General features: G+C 52.2%; 1 long non-coding RNA gene across 1 annotated transcript; it reads left to right on the top strand.

The window, feature by feature from the left end:
* The first annotated feature begins 3,222 nt into the window (after nt 1–3,222).
* LOC110477728 (uncharacterized) lies at nt 3,223–4,336 on the top strand. The gene is made up of 2 exons (XR_002466624.2): nt 3,223–3,263; nt 3,820–4,336. It is a non-coding gene; the product is annotated as an uncharacterized LOC110477728 (long non-coding RNA).
* Nucleotides 4,337–4,964: the final 628 nt, after the last annotated feature.

The following is a 4,964-nucleotide window of genomic DNA, read 5'->3' as shown; positions in this document are numbered from 1 at the left end:
GAAAGCCAAAGCACTGTTCAGTGCTTTATTCCTGAGCTCGATAAATGTATCCCCTCCTGGAAATGCTGCTCAATGTTAACAGGGTTAGTGGGCCTGCTCATCCATCCGGGCAACCTCTCAGAGCAGGGTAGAAGGAAGGATAGGAAAAAAGGAGGATGGAGGCTGGTGAAATGTCCTTAATCCTGCTCCTCTGCCCACTGGGACACGGCACTCCCTCCCTGCTGCTCTGCCATCCTGACAGCTCCAGAATCACAAGGAAGCAGCAGGAGCAGCCCCAACCCACGGTGCAGCGCTGCACAACTCAAGGTTTCACTTTGATCTCTGCCTGGAAGATGAAAAGTCTTAATCAAGGCTGAGAGCACGTTAAACAGCAGACTCTCAAATAATTGGGCACTCCGGCCTCCTTAGGTAAGTGCAAGAAGAGGGGATTATTGTGGCTTGGGTAGTCAAACGTGTCCAGGCTTTGTCCTGGCTGGAATAGGGCACAGGCAGAGGGAGCAGGGCAGTGCAGGCTGAGCACAGGGACTGCCAGACAATCCAGTGCTCTCTCTGCTCCCAGGATCATGCTGTTCCCTGCTCTCCCCCTGAGCTGGCTTCATTAAAGCTGGCTGGGGCAGGGCTGCCAGGTTTGGCCAGCACTTGCCTTGCCAGCCCCAGGAGCAGCTGCTTTTCCAGAGGGGATTTGTCTTCCCGGAGAGTCCAAATATTTTAGTTCATTTCCCTCAAAAAAGCCTCTGCCTGCGAGGCTGAAGGAGACTTTAAAAAGATTTTAAACTTGTCATTGCAAGTGGGATGGGCTCCACGAAAGAATTGTTTTCCCAATGCTCTTAGGATGATGTGCAGGGAAAAAGGGACAACCACGACATCCAGATGAACCAGACAGCAAAAAGCTGCAGAAAGCAGGAGGGATGGAGAGGAGAGGGATGGACTTGCTCCTGTGGGCTCAGTGCTTGACAAGAAAACAGCAGAGCCAACATAGTAGGAGGTATCCTGTACTTCCAGCTCAGATGATGCCACTGGATGCTGGAACAGGTCCCAAATGTGCTCATTTCTCCTTGCAGGTTTGTATCACATTGGCTCCCAGCACTTCACAACCAACTCCATGAGCAACAACAATACCTGAGAGTGAGCAGGGAGGTTTGTGCCATGGAAAAAGTGCTTTGCCCCTGATTGGAAAACATAATTAGGAATTAGAGAGGAATGAGCATCCCATCAAGTAGATATGCAGGTTCTTTTCCAGCCCATCAGGTTTGCAGAGAGCGAGGGAGCAGCTTCTGGAGCAGCACAGGGGAGAGGGGCATGGACAGACCAGAGGCTCGTCTTTAAGAATGGAAAGGACATGAGACAAAATGTTCTTGCTCAACGTTGTAAACAAGCCTAAAGTGTTTTGAAAGACTCTGTCAATATAAATTACTGACAAACAAGGCACTGGAATTGCAAAAGAGGAGCCCAGCTGGAGGAAGGCTGCTCGCAGAGTGGTGCTGCCCACCTCAGACACTCCATGCAGCAGCACCACTCTGCTGCCCTCCCACATTCCTCTCTATTCTTCCCCTCTCGAGTGGAGAAGAGGCATCAAGTGCTCTGTGTGAGATGAGTGCATTAAAGCATCCTCCAGCCCAGCTACTGCAGCCCTGACAGCCGAGGGAATTTGCCAGCAGAGCTCTCTGCGCAGCATTTCACCGTAACTCCCTGTGCAAGCCCTCCCTGTGCCGTGGGGTTGGGATATTCTCTCAGCACTGTGTTCCTGTTCCTCCCCGCTGGCAGCTCATTCCCATCCCCACAGGATGGATCAGGAGCTCCTGGCATCCTCTGTGGGGTAAGTGTGTGCTCAAAGCACGGGCAGGGAGCAGCTGCTGCGCTGTAAATTCACAGCCTCGCTTACCTGGTGTTAACTCTCTCATCCTGTCCTGGGACAGCAGCCAGAGCTGTGCCAGGAATAACTGTGGCAGTGCCAGTCTCAGCTCGGCTGTGGACAGCCCAGGCAGCAACCTTAGCAAAAAAAAATAAAGCCCAAAATAGAGTAATGCTGATCTCTTCCCCATGGCCTGGAGGGATTCCAGCTGCAGGCAGAGGGGTGAACGCTCCCTGTGTGCTTTGGGGACAGGTGGGGACAAGAGCTCACACCCATGCTGGGCATGCTTCAGAATCATAGAATCCATAAAGGTGGAAAAGATCTCTAAGATCTTCAAGTCCCACCAGTACAGATAGAGGCCAAAAGTCTCTATTTTTAGGGGTGTTAGCCCTTTCCCAAAGAGATAAATTGAGAAAAAGTCCTTGCAGGGTTTGTTGGTATGGTCAGCTCCCAGCCCAGCACCAGCCTCTTCCCAGTATGGCTCTGGTGGCAAATCTCAGGAGGATTTTTATTTATAACAGTGAGAGTTGGATCTTCAAAACCTCTCTGCCTCTGAGCTTAAATTGCTAAAACAGCCTGGAGAAGAGTGCTTAAAGGGGTTCCAGGAGAGCTGAAGAGGGACTTTGGACAAGAGGCTGGAGTGACAGGATGAGGGAGAATGGCTTCAGACTGTCAGAGAGCAGGGATGGATTTTGGGGAGAAATTCTTTCCTGTGAGGAATGGGGAGGCCCTGCCCAGAGCAGCTCTGGCTGCCCCTGGATCCCTGGAATTGTCCAAGGCCAGACTGGATGGGGTTTGGAACACTCAGGGATAGCAGAAATGAGATGAGCTTTGAGGTCCCTTCCCACCCAAACTGTTCTGTGATTCTCCAAAAACAAAGGCTCCAAAACCCACTGCAGCCCCTTGACATCTCTGTTTGCACCTCTGGCATTTCAACCTGGTACCTTCTGAGTAAACTGGATAAAAAACAGATGAGAAACAGGAATTTCTGCACCCAAAGACTTCCTACCAGTTCCCAATGGCAGCCTGTGAATGGCATAAATCAGAGTTTTGCACTTTTCCCCCTGCTGTTTAAAGCACAGATGTCTGAGCAGAGCCCCAGGAAGAGAGCTGTGCCTGGTGCAGAGCCATGCCTTGCACATGGGGATGCTTTAAAGCCATCTGGGATTTCCAGCAGGCCCTACTGTACTTGGGCCTCGAGTTCAGAGCAAGGGGAGTGCTGGAGGGGTGGCTTTACCAGCTACATAAATAAACTGGAGTGGGTTCATCCACCCCTGAAACACAAACACGGCTGGGGTGGCAGCGAGCCAAGCAGAGAGATAATATTTCTCTTAGGTATTAGCCCACTATGAAATCAGAGCAGAAGAATACTCAAAGAAAGCCTTGACAGGGAATAATGAGAATTTTTCAGGTGGGTTTTTAAAATTTAACTAGAAAGCTGAGAAAATAATGAATTCTAACCATCCTCCCTATGATTAAAGAGTTTCAGTGCTACCCCTCCAGAGCAGCACGGGCAGGAAATGCTTTTCAAAAGGATTTAGTGGTTATTTCTGCTTCTTTCTGTATTATGGGAGGCTCCAGGAGATCCAGAGCTCATCCATCCCTTAGCAGAGGTGAGGTGGGCTGTGCCCATGGCATCAGTGCCCACCAAGCCCTGCCCTGGCACAGGGGTCACCGTGGGGCTGCCCTTGGACCAGAATTTTGGGGCACATCCCCCTGTCCAAGGAGGAGAAATCAAACCCAGCCCAGGATGCAAGGGAGGATCAGACAGAAGATGTTCTCCACGTGCTCATTGCTGGGGCTGAGTTAGCTCTGCCTCCCCTTGGGGCTAAAAATTCCCTCCTGGGCCACTTGACAGTGGTGCCAGAGCAGAGCTGGGGTGACAGCCTGGCTTGGGGACAGGGGAGTGAGGCAGGAAAGGAAAAACAGGGGCAAACATCTCATTTTTGTTTCCACTGGGATCACAGAATGCTTTGGGCTGGATGGGACCTTCAAGAGCATCTCATGCCAACCTTCCCAGCGTGGGACACCGTCCTCTGGACCAGGCTGCTCCGAGGTGACACGGGCAGCGCTGCGTGCAGGGGCTGGCTCCCAAAGGAGCGTTTTGGCTGCTGCCTGTCCTTGTCAGCCGGGATGGGGAAACCTGAGCCCACGGACGGCTCGCAGGAGCAGAAGTAACAAGCCAACAAATCAGGGCGCTGCCATCTCCTCCGCCCCTCTCTGTCCGGTTCAAAAACAGCCGATGGGGGAGGCTCCCAGAACTGCTGAATGGCTCGATAACCAGGAGCCAAAAAACATTCAAAACCGCACGTCTGAATGAATTCATCCCAAAGCATCCGCAGACAGAGGAGGGGAGGGGGGTGGTGGTGAAGGAGGAGGTGGAGGAAAAGAAACAGAAGAAGGAGAAACGACTTGGCTCCTTCTCAAGCCCTTTCTAAAAATGCTGAAAGAGTTTGGCAATACTAATAAAAACCCAGCGCAGCAGTTGCCCTAATTTTTCTGAGCAACATCGCCGAGAGGCAGGCGACAGGATGGCTGTGGCATGTGAAATAAGGGATGAAAAGGAGGAGGAAAGGGTTTGAGTGTCAAAGTGATGGTGGCAGGATGGAGCCTGGCAGGATGGACAGAGAGACCCGGGATGGCTGAGCTGCTGGAACCCCACTCACATCCCTCCCTGCTCCATCCCTGGCCTTGCCAAGCTCATCCCAGACCCCCTCCCAGGGCTGGGGGTCTCTGTGCTCGTGGCTCAGCTGATTCCAGAGCAGCAGAGATGGATTTGAACGTGGTCTGCAGGCAGCCAATGTCAGCCTGTCTGCTGGGATGAAACTCAGCGGGGCTCCAGCCAGAGGAGAGGAGCAGAAAAGCCACACGTTGGTATTGGAGTGAGGCAGCCCAGCAGCCAGGCAGGAGGGAGCTCCAGACAGCAGATTTTTTATCAAACAGTGTGAAATCCAATCACAAATTGTTTGTGACCACAATCACAAAAAGTTTGTGACCAACTCAGCCTGGGAACACCCTCCCAGCGAGGTGAGGGCTGAGAGAGCACTGAGGTTCCTGCAGTGTGGTCAAGGTTTTCTGCAGCAGCATCAAAGCTCCGTTTTGGGCTTGGTTT

The sequence above is a fragment of the Lonchura striata genome, chromosome 22, assembly GCF_046129695.1.
Source record: "Lonchura striata isolate bLonStr1 chromosome 22, bLonStr1.mat, whole genome shotgun sequence".
NCBI classification, from domain to species: Eukaryota; Metazoa; Chordata; class Aves; order Passeriformes; family Estrildidae; genus Lonchura; species Lonchura striata.
This window is presented reverse-complemented; position numbering and strand designations above follow the sequence as displayed.